Below are 24,688 nucleotides of genomic sequence, written 5' to 3' on the forward strand. Positions count from 1 at the left end.
GAATTGGGTAAAAGATAATCAACAAACTACATGATACAGTTTGGGTAAGTCTTCTTAACCCTTGTCAAAGAATGTAGAAGACAGATGGGTATGTAATGACTTGATTAAGACTTTTTTGAAACATCTCTAATAGGACTCCCCATTCATTGGATCCTGAAAAGAGTATGCAATTGATATACCTTTTCTTTAACCAAGCCGCCTGAACAGGGACTTGAACCCTGGGCCCTCAAATTAAAAGTCTGATGCTCTCCCGACTGAGCTACCCAGGCTCGGACAGGTCACTCCACAAAATGACCTTATCAACATTTGGAAGTGTCCCAACTATCACTACGTTTCTTAAGATGGTTGCCGGTATTAAGTACTGAATACGCAGAATATAATAATGAATTGGTACTTCAAGCATTTGAAATCTCTTCAGTAAATTTAACCTTATTGTAAGTCCTGAAATTGCTACTATCTCATTTTTTTTGCTGACTTAGAATTCATATGTTTTTATTGACATTGTAAAATTAAGGAAGGGCCCAAAATCTTACTTCTGAGTAAATTACATTTTCATAAGTACAGCTGCCAATTTCCTCTTCTGCAAAGATTGCGTAACTTGAATAGTATCTATTTAAAATAGACTTCCTTTCACTGCCCTTTATGGTGAAGCAGAAGCATGCATGCACTGTTTATTACTCTTTTAAACAGTTATGAAATAAATAGGGATAAAACTGACTCTGGTGGGATTCGAACCCACAACCTTTGAATATCTTTTTTACATTCACCTAGAAGTCCAATGCGCTATCCATTGCGCCACAGAGCACAGAGCCAATACGCTCTGATGAGGTGCAGAGATATTCTGAAATGAAATAATGTTGATCAGCTTTATAAAGTTCATTTGATACTATAACCATGGATTTATTTTGAATATTGAATTGGGGAAATTATATTCACCGTCTCAAGTTACATGATACCTTAGGTAAATCTACGTACAACTTAAGTTTAGTCAAATGGCACATGATATATGAGGCAGATGTGCATTTCACAACTCCATGAAAGACGTTTTTGCAATTTTAGTAATGGAATATCTTATTCGTCATGCAGGGGAACACAAAAAGAGCATCCAATTAGAGTAATTTTTCTTTAAAGGAAGCACCCGCCTGAACAGGGACTTGAACCCTGGTTCCTCAGATTAAAAGTCTGATGCTCTACCGACTGAGCTATCCAGGCTCTGCTATACTCTGTCTTAAAAACAGCTAAACAAATGTGGACGTACACTGACCTACACTCTGTGTATTAATATGGTTACATACATTAGCAATCAAATTTGTAGAGTTTAATAACAAATTGATGTTTTAACCCCTTCCATGCTCATGACGAGCTCAGCTCGTCGTGCAGTACACTTGTCGTGTGCTTATGACGAGCTGAGCTCGTCATGAACAATGGATTTACAGATCATTCAGCACAGGAGGAAAATCTCCTGTAGCATTGAAGGTGTTAAGCATTTGAAATTTCAGCAGCACACGTAATCCATTTTAAATCCTGAAATTTGTACTATCTCATTTTCGGCTGACTTAGAAATCATGTGTCTAAAATGACATTGTGAAATCAATAAAGTGCCAAATAGTATTACTACCTACTAAATTACATACATTTTCAGCAGTATCTTGGGGAATTTCCTCTTGGGCATAGATTATGCAATGTTTTCAAAGCAAACAGTCTCTGTTTAAGTAGACTTTCTTTCTCTGCCATTTTGGTAAATGTTTCTGGTGATGCAGACGCAGGCATTGCTTGTTACTGTTTCAATTAGTTATAAAATAAGAGGAGGGATAAAATTGACCCAGCTGGTGTTTGAACACAAAGCCTTTGAATGCTTTTGCTACATTCGTCTAGGACTCCAAGCCGCTATCCATTGCACTAGAGATCCGACCTGATTCAACACGGTGATCAGAGATTCACAAATAAAAAGATGACCTATCAGCTGTTGACCAACTTTATCAAGTTAATCGGACACTACCTTACATTTTGAACATTGAATTGGGTAAAAGATAATCAACAAACTACATGATACAGTTTGGGTAAGTCTTCTTAACCCTTGTCAAAGAATGTAGAAGACAGATGGGTATGTAATGACTTGATTAAGACTTTTTTGAAACATCTCTAATAGGACTCCCCATTCATTGGATCCTGAAAAGAGTATGCAATTGATATACCTTTTCTTTAACCAAGCCGCCTGAACAGGGACTTGAACCCTGGGCCCTCAGATTAAAAGTCTGATGCTCTCCCGACTGAGCTACCCAGGCTCGGACAGGTCACTCCACAAAATGACCTTATCAACATTTGGAAGTGTCCCAACTATCACTACGTTTCTTAAGATGGTTGCCGGTATTAAGTACTGAATACGCGGAATATAATAATGAATTGGTACTTCAAGCATTTGAAATCTCTTCAGTAAATTTAACCTTATTGTAAGTCCTGAAATTGCTACTATCTCATTTTTTTTGCTGACTTAGAATTCATATGTTTTTATTGACATTGTAAAATTAAGGAAGGGCCCAAAATCTTACTTCTGAGTAAATTACATTTTCATAAGTACAGCTGCCAATTTCCTCTTCTGCAAAGATTGCGTAACTTGAATAGTATCTATTTAAAATAGACTTCCTTTCACTGCCCTTTATGGTGAAGCAGAAGCATGCATGCACTGTTTATTACTCTTTTAAACAGTTATGAAATAAATAGGGATAAAACTGACTCTGGTGGGATTCGAACCCACAACCTTTGAATATCTTTTTTACATTCACCTAGAAGTCCAATGCGCTATCCATTGCGCCACAGAGCACAGAGCCAACACGCTCTGATGAGGTGCAGAGATATTCTGAAATGAAATAATGTTGATCAGCTTTATAAAGTTCATTTGATACTATAACCATGGATTTATTTTGAATATTGAATTGGGGAAATTATATTCACCGTCTCAAGTTACATGATACCTTAGGTAAATCTACGTACGACTTAAGTTTAGTCAAATGGCACATGATATATGAGGCAGATGTGCATTTCACAACTCCATGAAAGACGTTTTTGCAATTTTAGTAATGGAATATCTTATTCGTCATGCAGGGGAACACAAAAAGAGCATCCAATTAGAGTAATTTTTCTTTAAAGGAAGCACCCGCCTGAACAGGGACTTGAACCCTGGTTCCTCAGATTAAATGTCTGATGCTCTACCGACTGAGCTATCCAGGCTCTGCTATACTCTGTCTTAAAAACAGCTAAACAAATGTGGACGTACACTGACCTACACTCTGTGTATTAATATGGTTACATACATTAGCAATCAAATTTGTAGAGTTTAATAACAAATTGATGTTTTAACCCCTTCCATGCTCATGACGAGCTCAGCTCGTCGTGCAGTACACTTGTCGTGTGCTTATGACGAGCTGAGCTCGTCATGAACAATGGATTTACAGATCATTCAGCACAGGAGGAAAATCTCCTGTAGCATTGAAGGTGTTAAGCATTTGAAATTTCAGCAGCACACGTAATCCATTTTAAATCCTGAAATTTGTACTATCTCATTTTCGGCTGACTTAGAAATCATGTGTCTAAAATGACATTGTGAAATCAATAAAGTGCCAAATAGTATTACTACCTACTAAATTACATACATTTTCAGCAGTATCTTGGGGAATTTCCTCTTGGGCATAGATTATGCAATGTTTTCAAAGCAAACAGTCTCTGTTTAAGTAGACTTTCTTTCTCTGCCATTTTGGTAAATGTTTCTGGTGATGCAGACGCAGGCATTGCTTGTTACTGTTTCAATTAGTTATAAAATAAGAGGAGGGATAAAATTGAACCAGCTGGTGTTTGAACACAAAGCCTTTGAATGCTTTTGCTACATTCGTCTAGGACTCCAAGCCGCTATCCATTGCACTAGAGATCCGACCTGATTCAACACGGTGATCAGAGATTCACAAATAAAAAGATGACCTATCAGCTGTTGACCAACTTTATCAAGTTAATCGGACACTACCTTACATTTTGAACATTGAATTGGATAAAAGATAATCAACAAACTACATGATACAGTTTGGGTAAGTCTTCTTAACCCTTGTCAAAGAATGTAGAAGACAGATGGGTATGTAATGACTTGATTAAGACTTTTTTGAAACATCTCTAATAGGACTCCCCATTCATTGGATCCTGAAAAGAGTATGCAATTGATATACCTTTTCTTTAACCAAGCCGCCTGAACAGGGACTTGATCCCTGGGCCCTCAGATTAAAAGTCTGATGCTCTCCCGACTGAGCTATCCAGGCTCGGAGAGGGCGCTCCACAAAATGACCTTATCAACATTTGGAAGTGTCCCAACTATCACTACGTTTCTTAAGATGGTTGCCGGTATTAAGTACTGAATACGCGGAGTATAATAATGAATTGGTACTTCAAGCATTTGAAATCTCTTCAGTAAATTTAACCTTATTGTAAGTCCTGAAATTGCTACTATCTCATTTTTTTTGCTGACTTAGAATTCATATGTTTTTATTGACATTGTAAAATTAAGGAAGGGCCCAAAATCTTACTTCTGAGTAAATTACATTTTCATAAGTACAGCTGCCAATTTCCTCTTCTGCAAAGATTGCGTAACTTGAATAGTATCTATTTAAAATAGACTTCCTTTCACTGCCCTTTTTGGTGAAGCAGAAGCATGCATGCACTGTTTATTACTCTTTTAAACAGTTATGAAATAAATAGGGATAAAAGTGACTCTGGTGGGATTCGAACCCACAACCTTTGAATATCTTTTTTACATTCACCTAGAAGTCCAATGCGCTATCCATTGCGCCACAGAGCCAATACACTCTGATGAGGTGCAGAGATATTCTGAAATGAAATAATGTTGATCAGCTTTATAAAGTTCATTTGATACTATAACCATGGATTTATTTTGAATATTGAATTGGGGAAATTATATTCACCGTCTCAAGTTACATGATACCTTAGGTAAGTCTACGTACGACTTAAGTTTAGGCAAATGGCACATGATATATGAGGCAGATGTGCATTTCACAACTCCATGAAAGACGTTTTTGCAATTTTAGTAATGGAATATCTTATTCGTCATGCAGGGGAACACAAAAAGAGCATCCAATTAGAGTAATTTTTCTTTAAAGGAAGCAACCGCCTGAACAGGGACTTGAACCCTGGACCCTCAGATTAAAAGTCTGATGCTCTACCGACTGAGCTATCCAGGCTCTGCTATACTCTGTCTTAAAATCAGCTAAACAAATGTGGACGTACACTGACCTACACTCTGTGTATTAATATGGTTACATACATTAGCAATCAAATTTGTAGAGTTTAATAACAAATTGATGTTTTAACCCCTTCCATGCTCATGACGAGCTCAGCTCGTCGTGCAGTACACTTGTCGTGTGCTTATGACGAGCTGAGCTCGTCATGAACAATGGATTTACAGATCATTCAGCACAGGAGGAAAATCTCCTGTAGCATTGAAGGTGTTAAGCATTTGAAATTTCAGCAGCACACGTAATCCATTTTAAATCCTGAAATTTGTACTATCTCATTTTCGGCTGACTTAGAAATCATGTGTCTAAAATGACCTTGTGAAATCAATAAAGTGCCAAATACTATTACTACCTACTAAATTACATACATTTTCAGCAGTTTCTTTGGGAACTTCCTCTTGAGCATAGATTATGCAATGTTTTCAAAGCAAACAGTCTCTGTTTAAGTAGACTTTCTTTCACTGCCATTTTGGTAAATGTTTCTGGTGATGCAGACGCAGGCATTGCTTGTTACTGTTTCAATTAGTTATAAAATAAGAGGAGGAATAAAATTGACCCAGCTGGTGTTTGAACACAAAGCCTTTGAATGCTTTTGCTACATTCGTCTAGGACTCCAAGCCGCTATCCATTGCACTAGAGATCCGACCTGATTCAACACGGTGATCAGAAATTCACAAATAAAAAGATGACCTATCAGCTGTTGACCAACTTTATCAAGTTAATCGGACACTACCTTACATTTTGAACATTGAATTGGGTAAAAGATAATCAACAAACTACATGATACAGTTTGGGTAAGTCTTCTTAACCCTTGTCAAAGAATGTAGAAGACAGATGGGTATGTAATGACTTGATTAAGACTTTTTTGAAACATCTCTAATAGGACTCCCCATTCATTGGATCCTGAAAAGAGTATGCAATTGATATACCTTTTCTTTAACCAAGCCGCCTGAACAGGGACTTGAACCCTGGGCCCTCAGATTAAAAGTCTGATGCTCTCCCGACTGAGCTACCCAGGCTCGGACAGGTCACTCCACAAAATGACCTTATCAACATTTGGAAGTGTCCCAACTATCACTACGTTTCTTAAGATGGTTGCCGGTATTAAGTACTGAATACGCGGAATATAATAATGAATTGGTACTTCAAGCATTTGAAATCTCTTCAGTAAATTTAACCTTATTGTAAGTCCTGAAATTGCTACTATCTCATTTTTTTTGCTGACTTAGAATTCATATGTTTTTATTGACATTGTAAAATTAACGAAGGGCCCAAAATCTTACTTCTGAGTAAATTACATTTTCATAAGTACAGCTGCCAATTTCCTCTTCTGCAAAGATTGCGTAACTTGAATAGTATCTATTTAAAATAGACTTCCTTTCACTGCCCTTTTTGGTGAAGCAGAAGCATGCATGCACTGTTTATTACTCTTTTAAACAGTTATGAAATAAATAGGGATAAAAGTGACTCTGGTGGGATTCGAACCCACAACCTTTGAATATCTTTTTTACATTCACCTAGAAGTCCAATGCGCTATCCATTGCGCCACAGAGCCAATACACTCTGATGAGGTGCAGAGATATTCTGAAATGAAATAATGTTGATCAGCTTTATAAAGTTCATTTGATACTATAACCATGGATTTATTTTGAATATTGAATTGGGGAAATTATATTCACCGTCTCAAGTTACATGATACCTTAGGTAAGTCTACGTACGACTTAAGTTTAGGCAAATGGCACATGATATATGAGGCAGATGTGCATTTCACAACTCCATGAAAGACGTTTTTGCAATTTTAGTAATGGAATATCTTATTCGTCATGCAGGGGAACACAAAAAGAGCATCCAATTAGAGTAATTTTTCTTTAAAGGAAGCAACCGCCTGAACAGGGACTTGAACCCTGGACCCTCAGATTAAAAGCCTGATGCTCTACCGACTGAGCTATCCAGGCTCTGCTATACTCTGTCTTAAAATCAGCTAAACAAATGTGGACGTACACTGACCTACACTCTGTGTATTAATATGGTTACATATATTAGCAATCAAATTTGTAGAGTTTAATAACAAATTGATGTTTTAACCCCTTCCATGCTCATGACGAGCTCAGCTCGTCGTGCAGTACACTTGTCGTGTGCTTATGACGAGCTGAGCTCGTCATGAACAATGGATTTACAGATCATTCAGCACAGGAGGAAAATCTCCTGTAGCATTGAAGGTGTTAAGCATTTGAAATTTCAGCAGCACACGTAATCCATTTTAAATCCTTAAATTTGTACTATCTCATTTTCGGCTGACTTAGAAATCATGTGTCTAAAATGACCTTGTGAAATCAATAAAGTGCCAAATACTATTACTACCTACTAAATTACATACATTTTCAGCAGTTTCTTTGGGAACTTCCTCTTGAGCATAGATTATGCAATGTTTTCAAAGCAAACAGTCTCTGTTTAAGTAGACTTTCTTTCACTGCCATTTTGGTAAATGTTTCTGGTGATGCAGACGCAGGCATTGCTTGTTACTGTTTCAATTAGTTATAAAATAAGAGGAGGGATAAAATTGACCCAGCTGGTGTTTGAACACAAAGCCTTTGAATGCTTTTGCTACATTCGTCTAGGACTCCAAGCCGCTATCCATTGCACTAGAGATCCGACCTGATTCAACACGGTGATCAGAGATTCACAAATAAAAAGATGACCTATCAGCTGTTGACCAACTTTATCAAGTTAATCGGACACTACCTTACATTTTGAACATTGAATTGGGTAAAAGATAATCAACAAACTACATGATACAGTTTGGGTAAGTCTTCTTAACCCTTGTCAAAGAATGTAGAAGACAGATGGGTATGTAATGACTTGATTAAGACTTTTTTGAAACATCTCTAATAGGACTCCCCATTCATTGGATCCTGAAAAGAGTATGCAATTGATATACCTTTTCTTTAACCAAGCCGCCTGAACAGGGACTTGAACCCTGGGCCCTCAAATTAAAAGTCTGATGCTCTCCCGACTGAGCTACCCAGGCTCGGACAGGTCACTCCACAAAATGACCTTATCAACATTTGGAAGTGTCCCAACTATCACTACGTTTCTTAAGATGGTTGCCGGTATTAAGTACTGAATACGCAGAATATAATAATGAATTGGTACTTCAAGCATTTGAAATCTCTTCAGTAAATTTAACCTTATTGTAAGTCCTGAAATTGCTACTATCTCATTTTTTTTGCTGACTTAGAATTCATATGTTTTTATTGACATTGTAAAATTAAGGAAGGGCCCAAAATCTTACTTCTGAGTAAATTACATTTTCATAAGTACAGCTGCCAATTTCCTCTTCTGCAAAGATTGCGTAACTTGAATAGTATCTATTTAAAATAGACTTCCTTTCACTGCCCTTTATGGTGAAGCAGAAGCATGCATGCACTGTTTATTACTCTTTTAAACAGTTATGAAATAAATAGGGATAAAACTGACTCTGGTGGGATTCGAACCCACAACCTTTGAATATCTTTTTTACATTCACCTAGAAGTCCAATGCGCTATCCATTGCGCCACAGAGCACAGAGCCAATACGCTCTGATGAGGTGCAGAGATATTCTGAAATGAAATAATGTTGATCAGCTTTATAAAGTTCATTTGATACTATAACCATGGATTTATTTTGAATATTGAATTGGGGAAATTATATTCACCGTCTCAAGTTACATGATACCTTAGGTAAATCTACGTACAACTTAAGTTTAGTCAAATGGCACATGATATATGAGGCAGATGTGCATTTCACAACTCCATGAAAGACGTTTTTGCAATTTTAGTAATGGAATATCTTATTCGTCATGCAGGGGAACACAAAAAGAGCATCCAATTAGAGTAATTTTTCTTTAAAGGAAGCACCCGCCTGAACAGGGACTTGAACCCTGGTTCCTCAGATTAAAAGTCTGATGCTCTACCGACTGAGCTATCCAGGCTCTGCTATACTCTGTCTTAAAAACAGCTAACAAATGTGGACGTACACTGACCTACACTCTGTGTATTAATATGGTTACATACATTAGCAATCAAATTTGTAGAGTTTAATAACAAATTGATGTTTTAACCCCTTCCATGCTCATGACGAGCTCAGCTCGTCGTGCAGTACACTTGTCGTGTGCTTATGACGAGCTGAGCTCGTCATGAACAATGGATTTACAGATCATTCAGCACAGGAGGAAAATCTCCTGTAGCATTGAAGGTGTTAAGCATTTGAAATTTCAGCAGCACACGTAATCCATTTTAAATCCTGAAATTTGTACTATCTCATTTTCGGCTGACTTAGAAATCATGTGTCTAAAATGACATTGTGAAATCAATAAAGTGCCAAATAGTATTACTACCTACTAAATTACATACATTTTCAGCAGTATCTTGGGGAATTTCCTCTTGGGCATAGATTATGCAATGTTTTCAAAGCAAACAGTCTCTGTTTAAGTAGACTTTCTTTCTCTGCCATTTTGGTAAATGTTTCTGGTGATGCAGACGCAGGCATTGCTTGTTACTGTTTCAATTAGTTATAAAATAAGAGGAGGGATAAAATTGACCCAGCTGGTGTTTGAACACAAAGCCTTTGAATGCTTTTGCTACATTCGTCTAGGACTCCAAGCCGCTATCCATTGCACTAGAGATCCGACCTGATTCAACACGGTGATCAGAGATTCACAAATAAAAAGATGACCTATCAGCTGTTGACCAACTTTATCAAGTTAATCGGACACTACCTTACATTTTGAACATTGAATTGGGTAAAAGATAATCAACAAACTACATGATACAGTTTGGGTAAGTCTTCTTAACCCTTGTCAAAGAATGTAGAAGACAGATGGGTATGTAATGACTTGATTAAGACTTTTTTGAAACATCTCTAATAGGACTCCCCATTCATTGGATCCTGAAAAGAGTATGCAATTGATATACCTTTTCTTTAACCAAGCCGCCTGAACAGGGACTTGAACCCTGGGCCCTCAGATTAAAAGTCTGATGCTCTCCCGACTGAGCTACCCAGGCTCGGACAGGTCACTCCACAAAATGACCTTATCAACATTTGGAAGTGTCCCAACTATCACTACGTTTCTTAAGATGGTTGCCGGTATTAAGTACTGAATACGCGGAATATAATAATGAATTGGTACTTCAAGCATTTGAAATCTCTTCAGTAAATTTAACCTTATTGTAAGTCCTGAAATTGCTACTATCTCATTTTTTTTGCTGACTTAGAATTCATATGTTTTTATTGACATTGTAAAATTAAGGAAGGGCCCAAAATCTTACTTCTGAGTAAATTACATTTTCATAAGTACAGCTGCCAATTTCCTCTTCTGCAAAGATTGCGTAACTTGAATAGTATCTATTTAAAATAGACTTCCTTTCACTGCCCTTTTTGGTGAAGCAGAAGCATGCATGCACTGTTTATTACTCTTTTAAACAGTTATGAAATAAATAGGGATAAAAGTGACTCTGGTGGGATTCGAACCCACAACCTTTGAATATCTTTTTTACATTCACCTAGAAGTCCAATGCGCTATCCATTGCGCCACAGAGCCAATACACTCTGATGAGGTGCAGAGATATTCTGAAATGAAATAATGTTGATCAGCTTTATAAAGTTCATTTGATACTATAACCATGGATTTATTTTGAATATTGAATTGGGGAAATTATATTCACCGTCTCAAGTTACATGATACCTTAGGTAAGTCTACGTACGACTTAAGTTTAGGCAAATGGCACATGATATATGAGGCAGATGTGCATTTCACAACTCCATGAAAGACGTTTTTGCAATTTTAGTAATGGAATATCTTATTCGTCATGCAGGGGAACACAAAAAGAGCATCCAATTAGAGTAATTTTTCTTTAAAGGAAGCAACCGCCTGAACAGGGACTTGAACCCTGGACCCTCAGATTAAAAGTCTGATGCTCTACCGACTGAGCTATCCAGGCTCTGCTATACTCTGTCTTAAAATCAGCTAAACAAATGTGGACATACACTGACCTACACTCTGTGTATTAATATGGTTACATATATTAGCAATCAAATTTGTAGAGTTTAATAACAAATTGATGTTTTAACCCCTTCCATGCTCATGACGAGCTCAGCTCGTCGTGCAGTACACTTGTCGTGTGCTTATGACGAGCTGAGCTCGTCATGAACAATGGATTTACAGATCATTCAGCACAGGAGGAAAATCTCCTGTAGCATTGAAGGTGTTAAGCATTTGAAATTTCAGCAGCACACGTAATCCATTTTAAATCCTTAAATTTGTACTATCTCATTTTCGGCTGACTTAGAAATCATGTGTCTAAAATGACCTTGTGAAATCAATAAAGTGCCAAATACTATTACTACCTACTAAATTACATACATTTTCAGCAGTTTCTTTGGGAACTTCCTCTTGAGCATAGATTATGCAATGTTTTCAAAGCAAACAGTCTCTGTTTAAGTAGACTTTCTTTCACTGCCATTTTGGTAAATGTTTCTGGTGATGCAGACGCAGGCATTGCTTGTTACTGTTTCAATTAGTTATAAAATAAGAGGAGGGATAAAATTGACCCAGCTGGTGTTTGAACACAAAGCCTTTGAATGCTTTTGCTACATTCGTCTAGGACTCCAAGCCGCTATCCATTGCACTAGAGATCCGACCTGATTCAACACGGTGATCAGAGATTCACAAATAAAAAGATGACCTATCAGCTGTTGACCAACTTTATCAAGTTAATCGGACACTACCTTACATTTTGAACATTGAATTGGGTAAAAGATAATCAACAAACTACATGATACAGTTTGGGTAAGTCTTCTTAACCCTTGTCAAAGAATGTAGAAGACAGATGGGTATGTAATGACTTGATTAAGACTTTTTTGAAACATCTCTAATAGGACTCCCCATTCATTGGATCCTGAAAAGAGTATGCAATTGATATACCTTTTCTTTAACCAAGCCGCCTGAACAGGGACTTGATCCCTGGGACCTCAGATTAAAAGTCTGATGCTCTCCCGACTGAGCTATCCAGGCTCGGAGAGGGCGCTCCACAAAATGACCTTATCAACATTTGGAAGTGTCCCAACTATCACTACGTTTCTTAAGATGGTTGCCGGTATTAAGTACTGAATACGCGGAATATAATAATGAATTGGTACTTCAAGCATTTGAAATCTCTTCAGTAAATTTAACCTTATTGTAAGTCCTGAAATTGCTACTATCTCATTTTTTTTGCTGACTTAGAATTCATATGTTTTTATTGACATTGTAAAATTAAGGAAGGGCCCAAAATCTTACTTCTGAGTAAATTAAATTTTCATAAGTACAGCTGCCAATTTCCTCTTCTGCAAAGATTGCGTAACTTGAATAGTATCTATTTAAAATAGACTTCCTTTCACTGCCCTTTTTGGTGAAGCAGAAGCATGCATGCACTGTTTATTACTCTTTTAAACAGTTATGAAATAAATAGGGATAAAAGTGACTCTGGTGGGATTCGAACCCACAACCTTTGAATATCTTTTTTACATTCACCTAGAAGTCCAATGCGCTATCCATTGCGCCACAGAGCCAATACACTCTGATGAGGTGCAGAGATATTCTGAAATGAAATAATGTTGATCAGCTTTATAAAGTTCATTTGATACTATAACCATGGATTTATTTTGAATATTGAATTGGGGAAATTATATTCACCGTCTCAAGTTACATGATACCTTAGGTAAGTCTACGTACGACTTAAGTTTAGGCAAATGGCACATGATATATGAGGCAGATGTGCATTTCACAACTCCATGAAAGACGTTTTTGCAATTTTAGTAATGGAATATCTTATTCGTCATGCAGGGGAACACAAAAAGAGCATCCAATTAGAGTAATTTTTCTTTAAAGGAAGCAACCGCCTGAACAGGGACTTGAACCCTGGACCCTCAGATTAAAAGCCTGATGCTCTACCGACTGAGCTATCCAGGCTCTGCTATACTCTGTCTTAAAATCAGCTAAACAAATGTGGACGTACACTGACCTACACTCTGTGTATTAATATGGTTACATATATTAGCAATCAAATTTGTAGAGTTTAATAACAAATTGATGTTTTAACCCCTTCCATGCTCATGACGAGCTCAGCTCGTCGTGCAGTACACTTGTCGTGTGCTTATGACGAGCTGAGCTCGTCATGAACAATGGATTTACAGATCATTCAGCACAGGAGGAAAATCTCCTGTAGCATTGAAGGTGTTAAGCATTTGAAATTTCAGCAGCACACGTAATCCATTTTAAATCCTTAAATTTGTACTATCTCATTTTCGGCTGACTTAGAAATCATGTGTCTAAAATGACCTTGTGAAATCAATAAAGTGCCAAATACTATTACTACCTACTAAATTACATACATTTTCAGCAGTTTCTTTGGGAACTTCCTCTTGAGCATAGATTATGCAATGTTTTCAAAGCAAACAGTCTCTGTTTAAGTAGACTTTCTTTCACTGCCATTTTGGTAAATGTTTCTGGTGATGCAGACGCAGGCATTGCTTGTTACTGTTTCAATTAGTTATAAAATAAGAGGAGGGATAAAATTGACCCAGCTGGTGTTTGAACACAAAGCCTTTGAATGCTTTTGCTACATTCGTCTAGGACTCCAAGCCGCTATCCATTGCACTAGAGATCCGACCTGATTCAACACGGTGATCAGAGATTCACAAATAAAAAGATGACCTATCAGCTGTTGACCAACTTTATCAAGTTAATCGGACACTACCTTACATTTTGAACATTGAATTGGGTAAAAGATAATCAACAAACTACATGATACAGTTTGGGTAAGTCTTCTTAACCCTTGTCAAAGAATGTAGAAGACAGATGGGTATGTAATGACTTGATTAAGACTTTTTTGAAACATCTCTAATAGGACTCCCCATTCATTGGATCCTGAAAAGAGTATGCAATTGATATACCTTTTCTTTAACCAAGCCGCCTGAACAGGGACTTGAACCCTGGGCCCTCAAATTAAAAGTCTGATGCTCTCCCGACTGAGCTACCCAGGCTCGGACAGGTCACTCCACAAAATGACCTTATCAACATTTGGAAGTGTCCCAACTATCACTACGTTTCTTAAGATGGTTGCCGGTATTAAGTACTGAATACGCAGAATATAATAATGAATTGGTACTTCAAGCATTTGAAATCTCTTCAGTAAATTTAACCTTATTGTAAGTCCTGAAATTGCTACTATCTCATTTTTTTTGCTGACTTAGAATTCATATGTTTTTATTGACATTGTAAAATTAAGGAAGGGCCCAAAATCTTACTTCTGAGTAAATTACATTTTCATAAGTACAGCTGCCAATTTCCTCTTCTGCAAAGATTGCGTAACTTGAATAGTATCTATTTAAAATAGACTTCCTTTCACTGCCCTTTATGGTGAAGCAGAAGCATGCATGCACTGTTTATTACTCTTTTAAACAGTTATGAAATAAATAGGGATAAAACTGACTCTGGTGGGATTCGAACCCACAACCTTTGAATATCTTTTTTACATTCACCTAGAAGTCCAATGCGCTATCCATTGCGCCACAGAGCACAGAGCCAATACGCTCTGATGAGGTGCAGAGATATTCTGAAATGAAATAATGTTGATCAGCTTTATAAAGTTCATTTGATACTATAACCATGGATTTATTTTGAATATTGAATTGGGGAAATTATATTCACCGTCTCAAGTTACATGATACCTTAGGTAAATCTACGTACAACTTAAGTTTAGTCAAATGGCACATGATATATGAGGCAGATGTGCATTTCACAACTCCATGAAAGACGTTTTTGCAATTTTAGTAATGGAATATCTTATTCGTCATGCAGGGGAACACAAAAAGAGCATCCAATTAGAGTAATTTTTCTTTAAAGGAAGCACCCGCCTGAACAGGGACTTGAACCCTGGTTCCTCAGATTAAAAGTCTGATGCTCTACCGACTGAGCTATCCAGGCTCTGCTATACTCTGTCTTAAAAACAGCTAAACAAATGTGGACGTACACTGACCTACACTCTGTGTATTAATATGGTTACATACATTAGCAATCAAATTTGTAGAGTTTAATAACAAATTGATGTTTTAACCCCTTCCATGCTCATGACGAGCTCAGCTCGTCGTGCAGTACACTTGTCGTGTGCTTATGACGAGCTGAGCTCGTCATGAACAATGGATTTACAGATCATTCAGCACAGGAGGAAAATCTCCTGTAGCATTGAAGGTGTTAAGCATTTGAAATTTCAGCAGCACACGTAATCCATTTTAAATCCTGAAATTTGTACTATCTCATTTTCGGCTGACTTAGAAATCATGTGTCTAAAATGACATTGTGAAATCAATAAAGTGCCAAATAGTATTACTACCTACTAAATTACATACATTTTCAGCAGTATCTTGGGGAATTTCCTCTTGGGCATAGATTATGCAATGTTTTCAAAGCAAACAGTCTCTGTTTAAGTAGACTTTCTTTCTCTGCCATTTTGGTAAATGTTTCTGGTGATGCAGACGCAGGCATTGCTTGTTACTGTTTCAATTAGTTATAAAATAAGAGGAGGGATAAAATTGACCCAGCTGGTGTTTGAACACAAAGCCTTTGAATGCTTTTGCTACATTCGTCTAGGACTCCAAGCCGCTATCCATTGCACTAGAGATCCGACCTGATTCAACACGGTGATCAGAGATTCACAAATAAAAAGATGACCTATCAGCTGTTGACCAACTTTATCAAGTTAATCGGACACTACCTTACATTTTGAACATTGAATTGGGTAAAAGATAATCAACAAACTACATGATACAGTTTGGGTAAGTCTTCTTAACCCTTGTCAAAGAATGTAGAAGACAGATGGGTATGTAATGACTTGATTAAGACTTTTTTGAAACATCTCTAATAGGACTCCCCATTCATTGGATCCTGAAAAGAGTATGCAATTGATATACCTTTTCTTTAACCAAGCCGCCTGAACAGGGACTTGAACCCTGGGCCCTCAGATTAAAAGTCTGATGCTCTCCCGACTGAGCTACCCAGGCTCGGACAGGTCACTCCACAAAATGACCTTATCAACATTTGGAAGTGTCCCAACTATCACTACGTTTCTTAAGATGGTTGCCGGTATTAAGTACTGAATACGCGGAATATAATAATGAATTGGTACTTCAAGCATTTGAAATCTCTTCAGTAAATTTAACCTTATTGTAAGTCCTGAAATTGCTACTATCTCATTTTTTTTGCTGACTTAGAATTCATATGTTTTTATTGACATTGTAAAATTAAGGAAGGGCCCAAAATCTTACTTCTGAGTAAATTACATTTTCATAAGTACAGCTGCCAATTTCCTCTTCTGCAAAGATTGCGTAACTTGAATAGTATCTATTTAAAATAGACTTCCTTTCACTGCCCTTTATGGTGAAGCAGAAGCATGCATGCACTGTTTATTACTCTTTTAAACAGTTATGAAATAAATAGGGATAAAACTGACTCTGGTGGGATTCGAACCCACAACCTTTGAATATCTTTTTTACATTCACCTAGAAGTCCAATGCGCTATCCATTGCGCCACAGAGCACAGAGCCAACACGCTCTGATGAGGTGCAGAGATATTCTGAAATGAAATAATGTTGATCAGCTTTATAAAGTTCATTTGATACTATAACCATGGATTTATTTTGAATATTGAATTGGGGAAATTATATTCACCGTCTCAAGTTACATGATACCTTAGGTAAATCTACGTACGACTTAAGTTTAGTCAAATGGCACATGATATATGAGGCAGATGTGCATTTCACAACTCCATGAAAGACGTTTTTGCAATTTTAGTAATGGAATATCTTATTCGTCATGCAGGGGAACACAAAAAGAGCATCCAATTAGAGTAATTTTTCTTTAAAGGAAGCACCCGCCTGAACAGGGACTTGAACCCTGGTTCCTCAGATTAAATGTCTGATGCTCTACCGACTGAGCTATCCAGGCTCTGCTATACTCTGTCTTAAAAACAGCTAAACAAATGTGGACGTACACTGACCTACACTCTGTGTATTAATATGGTTACATACATTAGCAATCAAATTTGTAGAGTTTAATAACAAATTGATGTTTTAACCCCTTCCATGCTCATGACGAGCTCAGCTCGTCGTGCAGTACACTTGTCGTGTGCTTATGACGAGCTGAGCTCGTCATGAACAATGGATTTACAGATCATTCAGCACAGGAGGAAAATCTCCTGTAGCATTGAAGGTGTTAAGCATTTGAAATTTCAGCAGCACACGTAATCCATTTTAAATCCTGAAATTTGTACTATCTCATTTTCGGCTGACTTAGAAATCATGTGTCTAAAATGACATTGTGAAATCAATAAAGTGCCAAATAGTATTACTACCTACTAAATTACATACATTTTCAGCAGTATCTTGGGGAATTTCCTCTTGGGCATAGATTATGCAATGTTTTCAAAGCAAACAGTCTCTGTTTAAGTAGACTTTCTTTCTCTACCATTTTGGTAAATGTTTCTGGTGATGCAGACGCAGGCATTGCTTGTTACTGTTTCAATTAGTTATAAAATAAGAGGAGGGATAAAATTGAACCAGCTGGTGTTTGAACACAAAGCCTTTGAATGCTTTTGCTACATTCGTCTAGGACTCCAAGCCGCTATCCATTGCACTAGAGATCCGACCTGATTCAACACGGTGATCAGAGATTCACAAATAAAAAGATGACCTATCAGCTGTTGACCAACTTTATCAAGTTAATCGGACACTACCTTACATTTTGAACATTGAATTGGATAAAAGATAATCAACAAACTACATGATACAGTTTGGGTAAGTCTTCTTAACCCTTGTCAAAGAATGTAGAAGACAGATGGGTATGTAATGACTTGATTAAGACTTTTTTGAAACATCTCTAATAGGACTCCCCATTCATTGGATCCTGAAAAGAGTATGCAATTGATATACCTTTTCTTTAACCAAGCCGCCTGAACAGGGACTTGATCCCTGGGCCCTCAGATTAAAAGTCTGATGCTCTCCCGACTGAGCTATCCAGGCTCGGAGAGGGCGTTCCACAAAATGACCTTATCAACATTTGGAAGTGTCCCAACTATCACTACGTTTCTTAAGATGGTTGCCGGTATTAAGTACTGAATACGCGGAGTATAATAATGAATTGGTACTTCAAGCATTTGAAATCTCTTCAGTAAATTTAACCTTATTGTAAGTCCTGAAATTGCTACTATCTCATTTTTTTTGCTGACTTAGAATTCATATGTTTTTATTGACATTGTAAAATTAAGGAAGGGCCCAAAATCTTACTTCTGAGTAAATTACATTTTCATAAGTACAGCTGCCAATTTCCTCTTCTGCAAAGATTGCGTAACTTGAATAGTATCTATTTAAAATAGACTTCCTTTCACTGCCCTTTTTGGTGAAGCAGAAGCATGCATGCACTGTTTATTACTCTTTTAAACAGTTATGAAATAAATAGGGATAAAAGTGACTCTGGTGGGATTCGAACCCACAACCTTTGAATATCTTTTTTACATTCACCTAGAAGTCCAATGCGCTATCCATTGCGCCACAGAGCCAATACACTCTGATGAGGTGCAGAGATATTCTGAAATGAAATAATGTTGATCAGCTTTATAAAGTTCATTTGATACTATAACCATGGATTTATTTTGAATATTGAATTGGGGAAATTATATTCACCGTCTCAAGTTACATGATACCTTAGGTAAGTCTACGTACGACTTAAGTTTAGGCAAATGGCACATGATATATGAGGCAGATGTGCATTTCACAACTCCATGAAAGACGTTTTTGCAATTTTAGTAATGGAATATCTTATTCGTCATGCAGGGGAACACAAAAAGAGCATCCAATTAGAGTAATTTTTCTTTAAAGGAAGCAACCGCCTGAACAGGGACTTGAACCCTGGACCCTCAGATTAAAAGTCTGATGCTCTACCGACTGAGCTATCCAGGCTCTGCTATACTCTGTCTTAAAATCAGCTAAACAAATGTGGACGTACACTGACCTACACTCTGTGTATTAATATGGTTACATACATTAGCAATCAAATTTGTAGAGTTTAATAACAAATTGATGTTTTAACCCCTTCCATGCTCATGACGAGCTCAGCTCGTCGTGCAGTACACTTGTCGTGTGCTTATGACGAGCTGAGCTCGTCATGAACAATGGATTTACAGATCATTCAGCACAGGAGGAAAATCTCCTGTAGCATTGAAGGTGTTAAGCATTTGAAATTTCAGCAGCACACGTAATCCATTTTAAATCCTGAAATTTGTACTATCTCATTTTCGGCTGACTTAGAAATCATGTGTCTAAAATGACCTTGTGAAATCAATAAAGTGCCAAATAGTATTACTACCTACTAAATTACATACATTTTCAGCAGTATCTTGGGGAATTTCCTCTTGGGCATAGATTATGCAATGTTTTCAAAGCAAACAGTCTCTGTTTAAGTAGACTTTCTTTCTCTGCCATTTTGGTAAATGTTTCTGGTGATGCAGACGCAGGCATTGCTTGTTACTGTTTCAATTAGTTATAAAATAAGAGGAGGGATAAAATTGACCCAGCTGGTGTTTGAACACAAAGCCTTTGAATGCTTTTGCTACATTCGTCTAGGACTCCAAGCCGCTATCCATTGCACTAGAGATCCGACCTGATTCAACACGGTGATCAGAGATTCACAAATAAAAAGATGACCTATCAGCTGTTGACCAACTTTATCAAGTTAATCGGACACTACCTTACATTTTGAACATTGAATTGGGTAAAAGATAATCAACAAACTACATGATACAGTTTGGGTAAGTCTTCTTAACCCTTGTCAAAGAATGTAGAAGACAGATGGGTATGTAATGACTTGATTAAGACTTTTTTGAAACATCTCTAATAGGACTCCCCATTCATTGGATCCTGAAAAGAGTATGCAATTGATATACCTTTTCTTTAACCAAGCCGCCTGAACAGGGACTTGAACCCTGGGCCCTCAGATTAAAAGTCTGATGCTCTCCCGACTGAGCTACCCAGGCTCGGACAGGTCACTCCACAAAATGACCTTATCAACATTTGGAAGTGTCCCAACTATCACTACGTTTCTTAAGATGGTTGCCGGTATTAAGTACTGAATACGCGGAATATAATAATGAATTGGTACTTCAAGCATTTGAAATCTCTTCAGTAAATTTAACCTTATTGTAAGTCCTGAAATTGCTACTATCTCATTTTTTTTGCTGACTTAGAATTCATATGTTTTTATTGACATTGTAAAATTAAGGAAGGGCCCAAAATCTTACTTCTGAGTAAATTACATTTTCATAAGTACAGCTGCCAATTTCCTCTTCTGCAAAGATTGCGTAACTTGAATAGTATCTATTTAAAATAGACTTCCTTTCACTGCCCTTTATGGTGAAGCAGAAGCATGCATGCACTGTTTATTACTCTTTTAAACAGTTATGAAATAAATAGGGATAAAACTGACTCTGGTGGGATTCGAACCCACAACCTTTGAATATCTTTTTTACATTCACCTAGAAGTCCAATGCGCTATCCATTGCGCCACAGAGCACAGAGCCAACACGCTCTGATGAGGTGCAGAGATATTCTGAAATGAAATAATGTTGATCAGCTTTATAAAGTTCATTTGATACTATAACCATGGATTTATTTTGAATATTGAATTGGGGAAATTATATTCACCGTCTCAAGTTACATGATACCTTAGGTAAATCTACGTACGACTTAAGTTTAGTCAAATGGCACATGATATATGAGGCAGATGTGCATTTCACAACTCCATGAAAGACGTTTTTGCAATTTTAGTAATGGAATATCTTATTCGTCATGCAGGGGAACACAAAAAGAGCATCCAATTAGAGTAATTTTTCTTTAAAGGAAGCACCCGCCTGAACAGGGACTTGAACCCTGGTTCCTCAGATTAAATGTCTGATGCTCTACCGACTGAGCTATCCAGGCTCTGCTATACTCTGTCTTAAAAACAGCTAAACAAATGTGGACGTACACTGACCTACACTCTGTGTATTAATATGGTTACATACATTAGCAATCAAATTTGTAGAGTTTAATAACAAATTGATGTTTTAACCCCTTCCATGCTCATGACGAGCTCAGCTCGTCGTGCAGTACACTTGTCGTGTGCTTATGACGAGCTGAGCTCGTCATGAACAATGGATTTACAGATCATTCAGCACAGGAGGAAAATCTCCTGTAGCATTGAAGGTGTTAAGCATTTGAAATTTCAGCAGCACACGTAATCCATTTTAAATCCTGAAATTTGTACTATCTCATTTTCGGCTGACTTAGAAATCATGTGTCTAAAATGACATTGTGAAATCAATAAAGTGCCAAATAGTATTACTACCTACTAAATTACATACATTTTCAGCAGTATCTTGGGGAATTTCCTCTTGGGCATAGATTATGCAATGTTTTCAAAGCAAACAGTCTCTGTTTAAGTAGACTTTCTTTCTCTACCATTTTGGTAAATGTTTCTGGTGATGCAGACGCAGGCATTGCTTGTTACTGTTTCAATTAGTTATAAAATAAGAGGAGGGATAAAATTGAACCAGCTGGTGTTTGAACACAAAGCCTTTGAATGCTTTTGCTACATTCGTCTAGGACTCCAAGCCGCTATCCATTGCACTAGAGATCCGACCTGATTCAACACGGTGATCAGAGATTCACAAATAAAAAGATGACCTATCAGCTGTTGACCAACTTTATCAAGTTAATCGGACACTACCTTACATTTTGAACATTGAATTGGATAAAAGATAATCAACAAACTACATGATACAGTTTGGGTAAGTCTTCTTAACCCTTGTCAAAGAATGTAGAAGACAGATGGGTATGTAATGACTTGATTAAGACTTTTTTGAAACATCTCTAATAGGACTCCCCATTCATTGGATCCTGAAAAGAGTATGCAATTGATATACCTTTTCTTTAACCAAGCCGCCTGAACAGGGACTTGATCCCTGGGCCCTCAGATTAAAAGTCTGATGCTCTCCCGACTGAGCTATCCAGGCTCGGAGAGGGCGTTCCACAAAATGACCTTATCAACATTTGGAAGTGTCCCAACTATCACTACGTTTCTTAAGATGGTTGCCGGTATTAAGTACTGAATACGCGGAGTATAATAATGAATTGGTACTTCAAGCATTTGAAATCTCTTCAGTAAATTTAACCTTATTGTAAGTCCTGAAATTGCTACTATCTCATTTTTTTTGCTGACTTAGAATTCATATGTTTTTATTGACATTGTAAAATTAAGGAAGGGCCCAAAATCTTACTTCTGAGTAAATTACATTTTCATAAGTACAGCTGCCAATTTCCTCTTCTGCAAAGATTGCGTAACTTGAATAGTATCTATTTAAAATAGACTTCCTTTCACTGCCCTTTTTGGTGAAGCAGAAGCATGCATGCACTGTTTATTACTCTTTTAAACAGTTATGAAATAAATAGGGATAAAAGTGACTCTGGTGGGATTCGAACCCACAACCTTTGAATATCTTTTTTACATTCACCTAGAAGTCCAATGCGCTATCCATTGCGCCACAGAGCCAATACACTCTGATGAGGTGCAGAGATATTCTGAAATGAAATAATGTTGATCAGCTTTATAAAGTTCATTTGATACTATAACCATGGATTTATTTTGAATATTGAATTGGGGAAATTATATTCACCGTCTCAAGTTACATGATACCTTAGGTAAGTCTACGTACGACTTAAGTTTAGGCAAATGGCACATGATATATGAGGCAGATGTGCATTTCACAACTCCATGAAAGACGTTTTTGCAATTTTAGTAATGGAATATCTTATTCGTCATGCAGGGGAACACAAAAAGAGCATCCAATTAGAGTAATTTTTCTTTAAAGGAAGCAACCGCCTGAACAGGGACTTGAACCCTGGACCCTCAGATTAAAAGTCTGATGCTCTACCGACTGAGCTATCCAGGCTCTGCTATACTCTGTCTTAAAATCAGCTAAACAAATGTGGACGTACACTGACCTACACTCTGTGTATTAATATGGTTACATACATTAGCAATCAAATTTGTAGAGTTTAATAACAAATTGATGTTTTAACCCCTTCCATGCTCATGACGAGCTCAGCTCGTCGTGCAGTACACTTGTCGTGTGCTTATGACGAGCTGAGCTCGTCATGAACAATGGATTTACAGATCATTCAGCACAGGAGGAAAATCTCCTGTAGCATTGAAGGTGTTAAGCATTTGAAATTTCAGCAGCACACGTAATCCATTTTAAATCCTGAAATTTGTACTATCTCATTTTCGGCTGACTTAGAAATCATGTGTCTAAAATGACCTTGTGAAATCAATAAAGTGCCAAATACTATTACTACCTACTAAATTACATACATTTTCAGCAGTTTCTTTGGGAACTTCCTCTTGAGCATAGATTATGCAATGTTTTCAAAGCAAACAGTCTCTGTTTAAGTAGACTTTCTTTCACTGCCATTTTGGTAAATGTTTCTGGTGATGCAGACGCAGGCATTGCTTGTTACTGTTTCAATTAGTTATAAAATAAGAGGAGGAATAAAATTGACCCAGCTGGTGTTTGAACACAAAGCCTTTGAATGCTTTTGCTACATTCGTCTAGGACTCCAAGCCGCTATCCATTGCACTAGAGATCCGACCTGATTCAACACGGTGATCAGAGATTCACAAATAAAAAGATGACCTATCAGCTGTTGACCAACTTTATCAAGTTAATCGGACACTACCTTACATTTTGAACATTGAATTGGGTAAAAGATAATCAACAAACTACATGATACAGTTTGGGTAAGTCTTCTTAACCCTTGTCAAAGAATGTAGAAGACAGATGGGTATGTAATGACTTGATTAAGACTTTTTTGAAACATCTCTAATAGGACTCCCCATTCATTGGATCCTGAAAAGAGTATGCAATTGATATACCTTTTCTTTAACCAAGCCGCCTGAACAGGGACTTGAACCCTGGGCCCTCAGATTAAAAGTCTGATGCTCTCCCGACTGAGCTACCCAGGCTCGGACAGGTCACTCCACAAAATGACCTTATCAACATTTGGAAGTGTCCCAACTATCACTACGTTTCTTAAGATGGTTGCCGGTATTAAGTACTGAATACGCGGAATATAATAATGAATTGGTACTTTAAGCATTTGAAATCTCTTCAGTAAATTTAACCTTATTGTAAGTCCTGAAATTGCTACTATCTCATTTTTTTTGCTGACTTAGAATTCATATGTTTTTATTGACATTGTAAAATTAAGGAAGGGCCCAAAATCTTACTTCTGA

At 37.2% G+C, this 24,688-nt stretch overlaps 13 non-coding genes across 13 annotated transcripts; all 13 read right to left on the reverse strand.

Moving 5' to 3' along the window:
* Positions 1-1,139: 1,139 nt before the first annotated feature.
* TRNAK-UUU (transfer RNA lysine (anticodon UUU)) lies at positions 1,140-1,212 on the reverse strand. Its single transcript has one exon. It is a non-coding gene; the product is annotated as a tRNA-Lys (tRNA).
* A 3,534-nt stretch (positions 1,213-4,746) lies between these two features.
* On the reverse strand, positions 4,747-4,837 carry TRNAR-UCU (transfer RNA arginine (anticodon UCU)). Its single transcript is given in 2 exon segments — positions 4,747-4,782; positions 4,801-4,837. It is a non-coding gene; the product is annotated as a tRNA-Arg (tRNA).
* A 327-nt stretch (positions 4,838-5,164) lies between these two features.
* On the reverse strand, positions 5,165-5,237 carry TRNAK-UUU (transfer RNA lysine (anticodon UUU)). The gene has a single exon. It is a non-coding gene; the product is annotated as a tRNA-Lys (tRNA).
* Positions 5,238-6,755: 1,518 nt separating this feature from the next.
* TRNAR-UCU (transfer RNA arginine (anticodon UCU)) lies at positions 6,756-6,846 on the reverse strand. The gene is given in 2 exon segments: positions 6,756-6,791; positions 6,810-6,846. It is a non-coding gene; the product is annotated as a tRNA-Arg (tRNA).
* Positions 6,847-9,189: 2,343 nt separating this feature from the next.
* On the reverse strand, positions 9,190-9,262 carry TRNAK-UUU (transfer RNA lysine (anticodon UUU)). Its single transcript has one exon. It is a non-coding gene; the product is annotated as a tRNA-Lys (tRNA).
* Positions 9,263-10,779: 1,517 nt separating this feature from the next.
* Positions 10,780-10,870, reverse strand: TRNAR-UCU (transfer RNA arginine (anticodon UCU)). The gene is given in 2 exon segments: positions 10,780-10,815; positions 10,834-10,870. It is a non-coding gene; the product is annotated as a tRNA-Arg (tRNA).
* A 327-nt stretch (positions 10,871-11,197) lies between these two features.
* Positions 11,198-11,270, reverse strand: TRNAK-UUU (transfer RNA lysine (anticodon UUU)). Its single transcript has one exon. It is a non-coding gene; the product is annotated as a tRNA-Lys (tRNA).
* Positions 11,271-12,788: 1,518 nt separating this feature from the next.
* Positions 12,789-12,879, reverse strand: TRNAR-UCU (transfer RNA arginine (anticodon UCU)). Its single transcript is given in 2 exon segments — positions 12,789-12,824; positions 12,843-12,879. It is a non-coding gene; the product is annotated as a tRNA-Arg (tRNA).
* Positions 12,880-15,222: 2,343 nt separating this feature from the next.
* On the reverse strand, positions 15,223-15,295 carry TRNAK-UUU (transfer RNA lysine (anticodon UUU)). Its single transcript has one exon. It is a non-coding gene; the product is annotated as a tRNA-Lys (tRNA).
* A 3,534-nt stretch (positions 15,296-18,829) lies between these two features.
* Positions 18,830-18,920, reverse strand: TRNAR-UCU (transfer RNA arginine (anticodon UCU)). The gene is given in 2 exon segments: positions 18,830-18,865; positions 18,884-18,920. It is a non-coding gene; the product is annotated as a tRNA-Arg (tRNA).
* Positions 18,921-19,247: 327 nt separating this feature from the next.
* Positions 19,248-19,320, reverse strand: TRNAK-UUU (transfer RNA lysine (anticodon UUU)). The gene has a single exon. It is a non-coding gene; the product is annotated as a tRNA-Lys (tRNA).
* Positions 19,321-22,854: 3,534 nt separating this feature from the next.
* On the reverse strand, positions 22,855-22,945 carry TRNAR-UCU (transfer RNA arginine (anticodon UCU)). The gene is given in 2 exon segments: positions 22,855-22,890; positions 22,909-22,945. It is a non-coding gene; the product is annotated as a tRNA-Arg (tRNA).
* Positions 22,946-23,272: 327 nt separating this feature from the next.
* Positions 23,273-23,345, reverse strand: TRNAK-UUU (transfer RNA lysine (anticodon UUU)). Its single transcript has one exon. It is a non-coding gene; the product is annotated as a tRNA-Lys (tRNA).
* Between the last annotated feature and the right edge of the window lie 1,343 nt (positions 23,346-24,688).

This window comes from Lissotriton helveticus, chromosome 1_1 (assembly GCF_964261635.1).
Source record: "Lissotriton helveticus chromosome 1_1, aLisHel1.1, whole genome shotgun sequence".
NCBI classification, from domain to species: Eukaryota; Metazoa; Chordata; class Amphibia; order Caudata; family Salamandridae; genus Lissotriton; species Lissotriton helveticus.